Source organism: Phoxinus phoxinus, assembly GCF_949152265.1.
Source record: "Phoxinus phoxinus genome assembly, chromosome: 14".
NCBI classification, from domain to species: Eukaryota; Metazoa; Chordata; class Actinopteri; order Cypriniformes; family Leuciscidae; genus Phoxinus; species Phoxinus phoxinus.
Genome location: NC_136889.1, coordinates 13,397,380 through 13,413,568, shown reverse-complemented (window position 1 = coordinate 13,413,568; position 16,189 = coordinate 13,397,380).

The window sequence follows — 16,189 nt, the reverse complement described above, 5'->3', positions numbered from 1 at the left end:
ACAGGAAATGGACACTCAAACATGGAGAAGAGATGTTAGTCCCACCGAGCTCTCAAGTTTACCTGTGAGAACTGCCAGTGGACGAGTAGTCTCAAAACCAAGAAGGCTTATTGAGGAGTAGTTCTAATATTATTTTCCCCTAAGCTAAACTATGCCACAGTTCAAAGGACAGTGTTATGTTAAATAAAAACCTGTCAGATGTTAAAAAAATGTGTTGTGTTATAATGTGCAGTGATACACATTTGTTTCGTATGGTGTGTTATATACAAGGTGACTAAAGTTATTTTGAAGAATGTAAAAAAAAAAAAAAAAAAAAAAAAAAAAAAAAAAAAAAGGGAGATGTCATGATACGTAATAAAAGTCACCTATTGCCACCCCTAAAGTCTAAATGTAATGTTGGGTTGAGGGGGCGGAGCTAAGACAGATAAAGCAGTTATGGCTAAAACCTAAAACGTGTCTCGTGTTTTTCTACATACAACACATCGAAACAAATGGTTAGTAATTTTATGTTTAATTACACATTTGCATTCGCTCAGGATTCTGTTGGTGATAGCCTACTGTATATATACTGTATATATATACTATACTGTATATATAGTAACCGAATACCGAAATCTCGAAGTCCTTATTCTGAAATTTGAGTTGAGTGTTGATAGTAGGCTGTGCGTTCACACCGGACACGAATAGCGCGTCAAATTCGCGCCTGCCGCGTCTAATTTGACGCTTGAACATTTTGAATGCATTCGCGCGTCCGTATAAAAAGCAAGCGTTTGGAGCGAAATTGACGCGCGTCCGAGGCGAAATCCGCTTCTTCTGGGAGAGGCAAGTGCTGCGGGAAATTTAAAAATACTACTGTTATTGTGTCACGAAATGTAGTTTTAAGAGTTGTTCAGTCGAGAATGTAGTTGTTTAAAGCTCAAATCTGTGGTTTATTTATAAAGATAGCGCCTATTTAAAACATTTGATCGGACGTTTTCGGGTTGTGTGAGACCCAGGGGTGAGACCCGGGTGCTCGAGCCCATGTAAGCCGCCTAGAACAGTCTTTACCTTGGCTGGTCCTCCTGACGTCTGCCGCTGGTAAACGACTCGAGAAATGTTTAAATTCACAATATATAGCTTCTGTTCTATTATATGAAACATATAATTTAAAGGACATTAATGACTCGTTATAACGTATGTCAAACGACTTCTTTAATTATGTTTATATTAATATTATAGTTCATTTAAATGTTTTGAAAGGGAAATATATTAAAAGATGAATGTTACATGTATGTTTAAAAGAGAAATATATTACAATTTAAAAATGGTGCTAAAAAGATAAATAGTGATTGGAAAGCTGTTTAAAAATATACATAATTCCTTATAAAAGTCAGTAATTTAATTTGTGTTATTTAAAATTTGGGCTGCTCCGAATACCATTTTTGAGCTTCGAAGCTTCGGTAGGAAAAAACTTCTTCACCTAACTTAAAACATTATGTTGGATCAACTTAATTACTTGCATTCATGTTGAAAATTATTAAGTTCATGTTACTTAGAAATGCGTTTTATTGTGGACTAAAAGGTAATTCACCATACTCAAAACATCGCTTTGAATTAATGTAATTATGCCAGCAGTCTTAACTTAAAAATTCTAGTGGAAAACGTTAACATATTTTTTTTTGTTGACCCAATGTTTTATTTTTTAGAGTGTGTCCTCAAACAGCTGAAGAGGTGCGAAGGGAAGCTTGCTGCAGGCAAAATACATAATGAGCCAGAAAAGACTGTTGCGCCACCAGCAATCATAAAAGGGATGTGTACACCGTGATTAAGAATGATCCTCCCACAGGCACATATAAATCACAGCTGATGATACTTCAGACACAGCGAGACATGGGGCACACAATCCATAATTGGCATTTGACTCAAAATGCTTCAGCTGGCAACTAAAGCCACCAGTCTCTCTCACTCAAAGTTGGTTTACAAAAACAACAATGATTGAAAAACATCTGTATTATTAAGATTCGGTGAAGGCTTATGGAGGCATCACTGCCATGAGGTGTGGCCAACAGACCATGAATCATATGGGATGAAACATTTAGGGTGAAGTGTGGAAGTTGTCTGAAAAGGTTATCTGCCAAATTTTGAAAATGAGATTGCCGTGTTAATGTCATGACAGCTTGAATATGTGTCTTATGCATTTCACATTCACATATGTGACTAAGCAGTAGGCCTACCTGGCAAAAAAAAGTTCACTCAGGTTTGCCTACCTGGAATTACCTGTCAGATGTTTTCTGTATTGTGACATTTATGCTTTAAACTGCTGATCTAATTAAAGAACATGTGTACAATCTGAGCTACCCCATCATGGCATAATGAACACTTTTGAGTTTGGCTGGAACTGCCATCTTATTGTGGTGGAGGGGCTTGAGTACCCTAATGATCCTAGGAGCTATGTTGTCCGGGGCTATTTGCCCCTGGTAGGGTCTCCCAACGCAAACAGATCCTAGGTGACGGGTCAGACTAAGAGCGGTTCAGAAGCCCATTATGAGACACAATCAATCAAAGACCGAGACGTTACCCGGCATGGTGCAGCCGGGGCCCGGGGTTGGGGCTCGCATGCGAGTGCCTGGTGGCCGGGCCTTCCCCTATGGACATGGAAACTGGATTGAGGAACGTGGAACGTTACCTCGCTGGCGGGGTTAAGGAGCCTGAGCTAATGCGGGAAGTTGAGAGGTACCGACTAGAGATAGTCACCTCCACTCACAGCTTGTGCTCTGTTACCACACTCCTTGAGAGAGGCTGGACTCTCTACAACTTTGGAGTTGCCCATGGTGAGAGATGGCGGGCTGGTGTGGGTTTGCTTAAAGCCCTCCAGCTCAGCCGCCATGTGTTGGAGTTCACCCCGGTGAACGGTCTGTTGGGAACGTTTGGCTGAGTCCCCTGTCAGAGAGATCTTAAACTCCCACCTCTGGCCGAGCTTCGACCGGATCCCAAAGGGAGTCTGGAGACATTGAGTCTGAGTGGACTGTGTTCTACACCTCCATTGTCGACGTGGCCCCTTGGAGATGTGGCCGTAAGGTCTCCAAAGCCTGTCGAGGTGGAAATCCCGAACCCGGTGGTGGACACTGGAAGTAAGGGATGCCGTCAAGCTGAAGAAGGTTCCCACAAGCTTGTGGGACTCCTGAGGCAGCTGATGGGTACCGGCAGGCCAAGCGGACTGCAGCCCGGGTGGTTGTGGAGGCAAAAAAATCGGGCCTGGGAGGTGTTATGTGAGGCCATGGAAACAGATAGACCTTGTTGTGCATTATATTTGCACAATCTGCTATTATCATGAGAAGCAATTATCTCTGTAGTTAAAACATTAAAACACAGCATGCCACAGGAAATGTGTTCAAAAGCATTGCATCCACGACAAATATTTATAGGCTACTTATTGAATATATATATATATATATATTCACTTTTCAGTAAATGTCATGTAGTTTAAGTGTTTAACTCTATTAATTAGAATGGCATATTTAATCTAAATGTTTATATCAGAAGTAAGACATAGTTTAAATCATTATTTTATTTAAACTGTTATTGTGAACATGCACTGTAGCCTATTTATGATTAGGACTCATAATGAAGATTTACAGTTTTACTTCATCTGCCGTTAGATACGCGTCAGTTTCACTAAACGGCCCAACGCACTCGCTGGCGCGGACATTTAAGGTTTGAATATTTGCTTCAAGTGATAAGCTTGAAGAGTGAAATTATATTTGTATTAACGCTCTGTATATGTATAATTTTATTTTGATTTTCTGTCTAAAAGTGACCAAAAAGACATTTAACTCCAGCTCACCATCGGTGTCGCCAAACTGCTCCGTCTCCAAAACGTTCGTTTTCCTGTCAAGTTTGTTTTTATAAATCACAACTTATGCGTCGGAAGTGGAGTACGCCTCTTTCTGGGCCTGTTTTGTGCGTACGCAACGGTTATAAATGAGGCCCCAGGGGTGGATGAGATCCGCCCTGAGTACCTTAAGTCTCTGGATGTTGTGGAGCTGTCTTGGCTGTGACACGCCTCTGCAGCATCGCATGGCGGTCGAGGACAGTACCTCTGGACTATTCTCTGTGTGGATGGAGCTTTACCAGTATCAGTCTAAAGTTTGATTTTGTGGCATTTTTGGCTTTTACCATGATAGAACAGTATATAAACAGCAAAAAATAAAATAAAATGGGAGAGACCGGATCAGGAAAAGTCTTTGAGTCAAGATTCGATCAAAGATCCTGAAGCACATCAGCACCGGTGTTGATGTAGTGGCTTAAAAAATGCTTATTCTATTATGTGTGTAGATGGAGCTTACCTGGTACCAGTTTAAAAATATATTTTTTGGAGTTTTTGCCTTTTATTATGATAGGAAAATATGGTTTAAAAAAAAAGTCCACGACCCGGCACTTGAATTTGCGTCACCTTACAATTATCAGCTCTTAATGTTTGTGCACTGACCACAAGGCTGTGGGGGCCTATTTATTAATAGCACATTGATAGATATTAGAAGATCCTCCTTGTGTAAGAAATATAGAATGCAGAAAAATTCTGATTCTGTTCCCCCTGTAAAAAAACACAGCTGTCGGAATACGTTCCCCCACTCCCATTATGGGATGTGTTGATATAGCGGCTTAAAAATGCTTATTTCATTTTGTGTGGGGATGGAGCTTAACTGGTAAGTCTAAAGAAATATATATATAAAAAAAAAAAAAGTCTTGGACTTGAACTTGTGTCACCTAAAAATCACCAGCTCTATATGTCAGTGAATTGACCACTAGGCTATGGGGGCCTAAGAATTATCTGCACTTTGATAGATATTAGAAGATCCTCCGTGTAGAAAAAAATACAGGGGGAACGGATTCCGACGGCTATTTTTTGTGGTCGGATTCTGTTCCCCCTCTAAACAAAACATCTGTCGGAATCCGTTCCCCCACTCCCATTATGATAAGTGTTAATGTAGTGGCCTAAAAAATGCATATTTTATTTTGTGTGGGTATGGAGCTTACCTGGCACCAGTCTATAGAAATATATTTAGGTGTTTTTTCCTTTTATTATGATAGTAAAATATGGGATTAAAAAAAGTCCACGAGCCGGGACTTGAACTTGTTTCAACTAAAAATCATCAGCTCTATATGTCAGTGAATTGACCACTAGGCTATTGGGGCCTATAATTAGCATGACTTTGATAGATATTAGAAGATCCTCCTTGTGTAAAAAATACAGGGGGAACGGATCTCGACGGCTGTTTTTTTGCCGTCGGATTCTGTTCCCCCTGTAAAAAAAAAACGCTTTCGGAATCCGTTCCCCCACTTCCATTATGAGAGGGGTTGATGTAGTGGCGTTTAAAAATACATATTTTATTTTGTGTGGGTATGGAGCTTACCTGGCACCAGTCTACATAAATATATTTAGGAGTTTTTGACTTTTATTATGATAGGAAAATATGGGGTTAAAAAAAGTAATCGAGCCGGGACTTGAACTTGTTTCACCTAAAAATCATCAGCTCTTAAAGTCAGTGCATTGACCACTAGGCTGTGGAAGCCTAATAATTCAGAGCACTTTGATAGATATTAGAAGATCCTCCTTGTGTAAGAAATACAGGGGAAATGGATTCCGACGGCTGTTTTTTTGCCGTCGGATTCTGTTCCCCCTGTAAAAAAAACAGCTGTTGGAATCCGTACCCCCACTCCCATTATGATAGTTGTTGATGTAGTGGCTTAATCAATGCATATTTTATTTTGTGTGGGGATGGAGCTTACCTGGCACCAGTGTAAAATACATATATTTTAGAGTTTTTGCCTTTTATTGTGATAGGAAAATATGGGATCAAAAAAAGTAATCGAGCCGGGACTTGAACTTGTTTCACCTAAAAATCATCAGCTCTTAAAGTTGGCATGAAATCAAAATTGACCCTATTTACTTTGTTAGAGGATATTACTAGTCTTGTGGTGAACCATTAATCCGTGTAAGTTAATACATGGGAAAAAAAAAATGTTTGCCAAAGTTATCTTTAATCAAAGTCTGAAAAGTTACTTCCGGTCTGGAATGGTTCTTTTTCTGATGACATAGGCTTGACGGCTTGGGTTGGTTAAACGCTTAACCACTCCCCTCAAACCGTTACTCTGCTATGGGCGAGAGATGGAGAGGAGGAGCGCTAAAGTAAAACCCTTCCCTCTGTTCAATATTCCGTTTCACTCGGAAATGCGTCACAACACTTGAGAAAAGTCGTTTGCAACTTCCGGTTCACGCGGACTTTAAAGTCAGTGCATTGACCACTAGGCTGTGGAGGCCTAATTATTTTCAGCACTTTGATAGATATTAGAAGATTCTCCTCGTTTAAGAAATGTGTGGCTGTTTTTTTGCCGTCGGATTCTGTTCCCCCTGTAAAAAAACAGCTGTCGGAATCCATTCCCCCACTCGCATTATGATAGGTGTTTTTTTTTTTTTTTTTTTTTTTTTTTTTTTTTTTTTTTTTTTTTAGTTTGTTAACTTTTTTTTTTTTTTTTTTTTTTTTTTTTATTGAATTTTAATAATAACAAAACAGTTTACACACAAGAACAAGAGTACATATAACCATACATGTCAGGGGTAGAGAAGAAATGAAAAGAAAAATAAATAAATAAAAATAAATAATAAATAGGCTACTGAAAGATTTTTTACAAAAAAAGCTTGTACTTGTCAAACAGCTGTTTAGTTTTCATAGCTTTCAGGTTTTTACTTTTGGAAATAGTTTCTAAATATATCTTAACATCAATTTTAAAATGTTCAAAATTTGGCATTTTTCCATTCCATTTGACCTTATGAATGTAGTAACGGGAAATTATAACAATTAAATCAAAAATAAACAAAATGTTTTTTTCACCCTCAAATGAGAAACACTTTAACATAACATCAATTTCTTCAAAGTTAACAGGAGTCATAACTTTACTTTGCAAGTACTTACTAAGTTCTTTCCAAAACATTTGGGTCTTGGGACATTCCCAAAATAAATGCTTAATAGTCTCAGGGGTGGTTTTACAAAAAGCACAAATATCTTCAATGTTCACTTTAAAACGTTGTACCACAAGTGATTTAACTGGGTAAACTCGATGGAAAATTTTATATGAAACCTCTTTTACTTTGTTTGTAATGCAATACTTGTGAGGTGTCATCCAAACTTTACTCCACTCAATATGTTTTTTAAATAAAGAATTCCAGTGAATAGTAACAGCAAGTATACATTTAGATTGAAGAAGGGACCGCAAAAAAATATTATTACATCCAGAACTTGTGAAATCCTTACCCTGCAATTTAATACAAGAAGTAAATTCTTCTACTGTTGTTTGAAGAGAACAATTATTATGACCTTCCAATAATCTCAAAATTTCCTTGGGAATTGCATGTAAAACCAAAAAATATTGGACAGGATCAACTGAAAAGTTATATATATGAACAAACTCATTATAATTGTACAAGACACCATCACTTTTTATCAACTGTTTAACCCAAATAATTCCCTTTACGAACCAATTTTCAAAAAAAATTGATTTGTTTCTAATCCTTATACATCTGTTGTTCCAAATGGTACATTTATGAGGGGAAAAATTATGACTATACATTAGAGTCCATGAAAGTAAAGCTTGTTTGTGGAAACTTGCAAGTTTAACGGGTATTTTGTTAACATCATAATCACATTTTAGTATAAATTCTATACCACCTACTTTTTGAAAGATATAATTAGGTACCGTATACCATATACTTTGTTTATTCTTTAAATAATTTTGAAGCCATTTTATTTTAAATATCGTATTAGAGGTCTTAAAATCCAAAACATTCAATCCTCCATTAACTTTTGATCTACAAATATTTTCTTTTTTAATATAATGTGATTTGTTCTTCCAAATAAATTTAAAGAGTTTAGTGTCTATACTTTTAATTAGTGAGGGGGGTACCTCTAACACTTGAGCATTATAAACCAACCTGGATAAACCTTCAGCTTTAACCAATAACACACGACCAGTTATAGAGATATCTCTCATCAGCCAAGAATTCAGTTTCTTTTCAAATGTTTGAATTATAGGAGTAAAATTTAGCTCATTCCTAACTTCCTGATTTTTTGATATCTTAATACCTAAATATTTGACAACTTCTTTTACGGGAATATTGCATATTGTGGTAAAGTCACATGCATCTAGAGCCATAAGTTCACATTTATTAATATTCAGGGAAAGACCAGATACAGATGAAAATAACTGCAAACACTTTATTGCTTTTTCAATTTCAGTATAATCTCTTAAGAAAAGAGTAGTGTCATCCGCTAATTGTGTGCATTTAATTTCTGTATCTTCTATTTTGATACCACGAAAATTGTCCTTCTTAATATGAATGGCCATGATTTGTGTAACCAACAAAAAAAGCAATGGACTAATCGGACAGCCCTGTCGAATTCCCCTTTTAATTTCGAATCTATGAGAAGTTCCATATGCCAATTTTACAGAGCTATTAATCTTATTATATAGGGTTCTAATTACTTTTTGAAATTTGTTCCCAAAACCGAAAAATGTAAGAGTTTTAAAAATAAAGTCATGTTCAATTGTATCAAAGGCCTTGTAAAAATCGACAAACAGAATAAAACTATTTTCATTAATAATTTCGTTATAATCTATAAGATCTAATACAAGTCTAATATTATTACAAATATGTCTACCTTTTATAAAACCTGACTGCCCCTCATCAATAATAAGTTCTAATCCTGACTTTAACCTTTCAGCAAATATGGAAGCAATAATTTTACTATCATTATTTATTAATGTAATAGGTCGCCAATTATCTAGTGACGATAGGTCTTTATCAGGCTTTGGAATTAATGATATTAGACCTTGTGTCATAGAGGGTGGCAAAGCTTCTTGATCAATAGACTCTTTAAAGACCATTAACAGAAATTCGGTTAGATCATCTTGAAATGTTTTAAAAAACTCAGCAGTTAAGCCATCATTACCCGGGGACTTGTTTAATTTAAGTTTTTTTATAGCTGTTTTTATCTCTAAAGTGGATACTTCGCTATCACAAAGAGCTTTAAAATCTTCATCAATACAAGTTATGTTTTGTTTGAGGGGCTTTAAAAAATCCTCTATTTTGTCTGCAGAACATGCATTGCTGGAATATAATTTACCATAAAAATCAGATACATATTTTGAAATAATAATAGAGTCCTGTGTTTCATGGCCATTAATATTAAGCTTTCTAATGGATGTATATTCTCCATTCCTTTTCTCCAAATTATAAAAGTATCTGGAATTAGTTTCTCCTTCCTCCAACCAATGTCTTCGTGATCTAACAAATGAACCTTTTGCCTTGATTATATATAATTTATCTAACTCAGCCTGCAAATTCGTTAACAAATTAGAGTTCCCATCACTGTCATTATTAGTAATGTTACAAATAGCTTCAATAATTTCCTCTTCCTTTAATCTATTAGATTTGGCAACTTCTTTGCCTTTATTAATTGCACTAATTCTAATCTGAAACTTCATGAGCTCCCAATTTTTACAGTATAAATTCGTTCGTTTAGCTTCATTCCAATATGTTTGTATTATTTTCTTAATTTCATGTTGAAAACTTTCAATTTCTAATAATCTATTATTAAACTTCCAATAAGTCTTAGAACTTTTATATGATGTTTCGTTATTCATTTTAATGAGAAGATAAATAATTTTGTGATCAGACAATATTGATGGTTCAATTGATACTCTGTTTGTATTTTGTTCTAATGAATTAGAAATTAACCAAAAATCGATTCTTGACTGTTTAGATTTATCCCTATTACTCCACGTGTACTCTTTCAAATGTGGGTATTTATATCTCCATATATCAATTAACCCTACATTTTCACAAAATATTGATAGCTCTGAATTATTTGTAGGTGGTTTAATTGGAATAGGAATTCTATCCATCCTAACATCCAGGACAGTATTGAAGTCCCCACCTAGAATAATTTCAATATCATGAAATCTTTTCCTTATTTTGTTTATCTCATTTTCAATTTCAGAGAACAAATCAACATTATATTTTTTTATATTTGAGGCATATACAGTACCTAACAAAAACATTTTACCATCAATGGATACCGTTAGAATTATCCATCTACCTCCATTGTGGACTTTGCTGTTAACTATTTTCCCTTTAAATGAACCCTTTAAAATTGCAACTCCTGCTGAGTGATTACTTCCAAAAGAATGCCAGATTTCGCTGCCCCACTGAGACTTCCAAAAATTCACATCTGAAGAACAAGCATGAGTCTCTTGTAAAAAATAAAAATCTACATTGAATCTCTTGCAATACAAAAAAACAGCCTTTCGTTTAGTTAAATCTCGAATACCCCTCACATTGAAAGAACAAAAAGATAAAGACATGAACTTTTAATGAACACAACTACAGAAGAAAGAAAGAAAGAAAGAAAAACTCTTAGAAGCTTAGGTATATGTAACTCAAAAGGGTGCACATTCCTTATTCGTTTATAATTTTACCTGGGAATTTTTTTTTTTTTTTTTTTTTTTTTTTTTTCTCATTCCCCCTCGATCATTCTTATTCACAAATCCTCAATTGAAATATTAGGTCAGAGACCAACAAAACCAAACCTTCATTTGGGGAAAATTTCAACGCCATCATCAAAGGCTCTGCTCCCCACAAAATAAGCTTTACGACCTTTCTCTCTGGCATCTTTCACCATGGGCCACAGGACCTTTCGTCTCTCCACATCCAGCGCCGTCAAATCTTCTGTAAACCGTAAACGCTGTGCTTGAAGGAATTCACAGTTCTTCGCTCTTTTCCAGAGTAGATCCCGAGTAGACCTGTTCGTGAACTGAATTATCGTCGCTCTTGGGCCTCTTCCTTGTTCTTTCCGACCCAGTCTATGAACAATGTCCACATCAACCTGGCATCTCTCCTTTAACTCCAGAGCAACTGAACCACAAATTCCAATCACCTGATGCTTGAGATTTTCATCCGTTTTCTCGGGAACACCGTGGAGCCTCAGATTCCATCTTCTTCGATATCTTTCTGCTTCATTAACTTTTCGTTCAAGCTCAGCAACTTTCTGCTCGTGCGATTTAGTGAGTTCTTTCACCACTTTCATTTCATCTTTCAAGTCTTTAACTTCATTCAGCGCGAAGTCAATTGACTTTTTCAAGGTTCCAATGCTGAGCGTATTTTCCCGAATCAGATTCTCCAGGTGCCCCGAACTTTCATTAATTTTTCTGGATAAGAGATTTACAATATTATCTTGCATCTCAAGAAGCGACGGTTCGTCTTTCTTTTTTTTGGAACAAGGTTTTTCTGGCGTATCTGGCAGTGGTACATGCAGACTATCTTTCACGATGGAGTACGACGAGTGATCTGCCATCTCAATCTCACTGCTTATCCCTTCTTCTTGACTTTTCCTGGTCTCCACCGATCGTTTAATGGCACCATCAGAGCTCTTAACAGCACTCGACTTCATTTTGTGAGAGGAGATCAATATCCAAGAATTGAGGGGGAATGATTTCAAAATCTATCCTCTATAGTAATCCAACTTAAAATACATGCAGCATAGTCTATAAAATTGCGTAAATGAATTTCTCCCTTCACGGATATTTGGAATAAAACACCCCAAGGCTTTCGCAGCTAAGAAATAACATCCACCATGGCCGCCATCTTGCCGCGCCCCCCTCTGATAGGTGTTTATGTAGTGGCTTAAAAAATTCATATTTTATTTTGAGTGGGGATGGAGCTTACCTGGCACCAGTGTAAAATAAATATATTTCAGAGTTTTTGCCTTTTATTGTGATAGGAAAATATGGGATCAAAAAAAGTCCACAAGCCGGGACTTGAACTTGTGTCACCTAAAAATCATCCGCTCTTGAAGTCAGTGCACTGACCACTAGGCTGTGGGGGCCTATTCAATCGCAGCACTTTGATAGATATTAGAAGATCCTCATAGTGTAAGAAATACATGGGGAAAAGAATCCGACAGCAAAAAAACATATGTCGGAATCCGTTCCCATTATGAGAGGTGTTGATGTAGTGGCTTGAATAAAGGTTGATAGTATTCTGTGTGTGGATGGAGGTTAACTGTCATCGTTTACATTTAAGCATTTGGCAGATTTTTGATCCAGAGTGATGTAGATTGAATTTCATGGTACACATTTTGTTTTGTGTACCATGTATTCTTTTGTACCATGTATTCTTTGTTTTGATTTTGTATTCTTATCAGTTTCTGCTTTTCCTGAGAATAGAATCTATGACCTTGGCATTGCAAGTACCAATGCTCTTTTTTTTTTTCTTTTTTTTTTCTTCTTTATTTAAAACAATTAAAAACAATCTAAATTACGAAATGAAACCATGTTTTTTCAACAAAAGGGTTATTCTGTACAAAATGCTTGTCAAAAACTCCTCCTTTCGCTTCCATTTTGCAATAATCATATAATACTTGAAGAATATAACATATATAACACTATAACTATAACACTATAATAAGAATATAACACTCTTTGCTTAAAAAGTTTACATACAAAAACATTCCCCTTTTTTTCCTTTACTATAATCCTTCTTTTCCAAACTGTAAATCTTTCAACTGATAATATCATATTTAAAAAACTAACATTATTGGCTTTACCTTTAAAACCAAACAAGAATAATGTTTCCCAATTATCATCAATGATTTTTTTCTTCTACCCCCAATTTTCTTACCATTTCTTAAAATTTTTTAATAAAACATTTCAACTTCATTTCAACTTGTTTCACCTAAAAATCATCAGCTCTTAAAGTCAGTGCATTGACCACTGTTTTTTTGCCGTCGGATTCTGTTCCCCCTGTAAAAAAAACAGCTGTCAAAATCCATTCCCCCACTCGCATTATGAGAGGTGTTGATGTAGTGGCTAAGTGCAAAACAAAAGTTTGTTGAGTATTTGAACCTCACTGCTAAGAAACATGAGAGGGGGGGAACAGAATCCGACGGCAAAAAAACAGCTGTCGGAATCCGTTCCCCCACCCTCACCATCAGTTTAAAGAATATTTTTTGCCTTTTAACCATGATAGGACAGTATGAACGAAAAAAAAAAATGATGACCCGGGACCTGTCGTCAAAATCCCAAAAGTGATAAATGTCAGTGCTTTTTTATTTTTTTTTAAACAGCTGTCGGAATCCGTTCCCCCACCCTCACCATCAGTTTAAAGAATATGTTTTGCCTTTTAACCATGATAGGACAGTATGAAAAAAAAAAAAAAAAAAACGATGACCCGGAAGGAACCTGTCGTCAAAATCCCAAAAGTAATAAATGTCAGTGCTTTTTTTTTTTTTTAAACAGCTGTCGGAATCCGTTCCCCCACCCTCACCATCAGTTTAAAGAATATTTTTTGCCTTTTAACCATGATAGGACAATATGAAAAAAAAAAAAAAAAAAAAAAAACGATGACCCGGGACCTGTCGTCAAAATCCCAAAAGTGATAAATGTCAGTGCTTTTTTTTTTTTTTTAAACAGCTTTCGGAATCCGTTTCCCCCACCCTCACCATCAGTTTAAAGAATATTTGTTGCCTTTTAACCATGATAGGACAATATAAAAAAAAAAATAAAAAAAAAATGATGACCCGGGACCTGTCGTAAAAATCCCAAAAGTGATAAATGTCAGTGCTTTTTTTTTCTTTTTTTTTTTAAACAGCAGTCGGAATCCGTTCCCCCACCCTCACCATCAGTTTAAAGATTTTTTTTTGCCTTTTAACCATGATAGGACAATATAAAAAAAAATATAAAAAAAAAATGATGACCCGGGACCTGTCGTCAAAATCCCAAAAGTGATAAATGTCAGTGCTTTTTTTTTTTTTTAAACAGCAGTCGGAATCCGTTCCCCCACCCTCACCATCAGTTTAAAGAATATTTTTTGCCTTTTAACCATGATAGGACAATATGAAAAAAAAAAAAAAAAAAAAAAAACGATGACCCGGGACCTGTCGTCAAAATCCCAAAAGTGATAAATGTCAGTGCTTTTTTTTTTTTTTAAACAGCTTTCGGAATCCGTTTCCCCCACCCTCACCATCAGTTTAAAGAATATTTGTTGCCTTTTAACCATGATAGGACAATATAAAAAAAAATATAAAAAAAAAATGATGACCCGGGACCTGTCGTAAAAATCCCAAAAGTGATAAATGTCAGTGCTTTTTTTTTTTTTTTTTTTTTAAACAGCAGTCGGAATCCGTTCCCCCACCCTCACCATCAGTTTAAAGATTTTTTTTTGCCTTTTAACCATGATAGGACAATATGAAAAAAATAAAATAAATTGATGACCCGGGACCTGTCGTCAAAATCCCAAAAGTGATAAATGTCAGTGCTTTTTTTTTTTTTTTTTAAACAGCTGTCGGAATCCGTTCCCCCACCCTCACCATCAGTTTAAAGAATATTTGTTGCCTTTTAACCATGATAGGACAGTATAAAAAAAAAAAAAAAAAAAAAAAAAAACGATGACCCGGGACCTGTCGTCAAAATCCCAAAAGTGATAAATGTCAGTGCTTTTTTTTTTTTTTAAACAGCAGTCGGAATCCGTTCCCCCACCCTCACCATCAGTTTAAAGAATATTTGTTGCCTTTTAACCATGATAGGACAATATAAAAAAAAAAAAAAAAAAAAAATGATGACCCGGGACCTGTCGTCAAAATCCCAAAAGTGATAAATGTCAGTGCTTTTTTTTTTTTTTTAAACAGCTGTCGGAATCCGTTCCCCCACCCTCACCATCAGTTTAAAGAATTTTTTTGCCTTTTAACCATGAAAGGGCAATAAAAAATAAAAAATAAAAAAAATGATGACCCGGGACCTGTCGTCAAAATCCCAAAAGTGATAAATGTCAGTACTTTTTTTTTTTTTTTTTTAAACAGCTGTCGGAATCCGTTCCCCCACCCTCACCATCAGTTTAAAGAATATTTGTTGCCTTTTAACCATGATAGGACAATATCATTTTCTTTTTTTTTTTTTTATTATGACCCGGGACCTGTCGTAAAAATCCCAAAAGTGATAAATGTCAGTGCTTTTTTTTTTTTTTTTTTTTTTTAAACAGCTGTCGGAATCCGTTCCCCCACCCTCACCATCAGTTTAAAGAATATTTGTTGCCTTTTAACCATGATAGGACAATATAAAAAAAAATATAAAAAAAAAATGATGACCCGGGACCTGTCGTCAAAATCCCAAAAGTGATAAATGTCAGTGCTTTTTTTTTTTTTTTAAACAGCTGTCGGAATCCGTTCCCCCACCCTCACCATCAGTTTAAAGAATTTTTTTGCCTTTTAACCATGAAAGGGCAATAAAAAATAAAAAATAAAAAAAATGATGACCCGGGACCTGTCGTCAAAATCCCAAAAGTGATAAATGTCAGTACTTTTTTTTTTTTTTTTTTAAACAGCTGTCGGAATCCGTTCCCCCACCCTCACCATCAGTTTAAAGAATATTTGTTGCCTTTTAACCATGATAGGACAATATCATTTTCTTTTTTTTTTTTTTATTATGACCCGGGACCTGTCGTAAAAATCCCAAAAGTGATAAATGTCAGTGCTTTTTTTTTTTTTTTTTTTTTTTAAACAGCTGTCGGAATCCGTTCCCCCACCCTCACCATCAGTTTAAAGAATATTTGTTGCCTTTTAACCATGATAGGACAATATAAAAAAAAATATAAAAAAAAAATGATGACCCGGGACCTGTCGTCAAAATCCCAAAAGTGATAAATGTCAGTGCTTTTTTTTTTTTTTTAAACAGCTGTCGGAATCCGTTCCCCCACCCTCACCATCAGTTTAAAGAATTTTTTTGCCTTTTAACCATGAAAGGGCAATAAAAAATAAAAAATAAAAAAAATGATGACCCGGGACCTGTCGTCAAAATCCCAAAAGTGATAAATGTCAGTACTTTTTTTTTTTTTTTTTTAAACAGCTGTCGGAATCCGTTCCCCCACCCTCACCATCAGTTTAAAGAATATTTGTTGCCTTTTAAATAGGACAGTATAAAAAAAAAAAAAAAAAAAAAAAATGATGACCCGGGACCTGTCGTCAAAATCCCAAAAGTGATAAATGTCAGTGCTTTTTTTTTTTTTTTTTTTTTTTTAAACAGCTGTCGGAATCCGTTCCCCCCACCCTCACCATCAGTTTAAAGAATATTTTTTGCCTTTTAACCATGATAGGTATGAAAA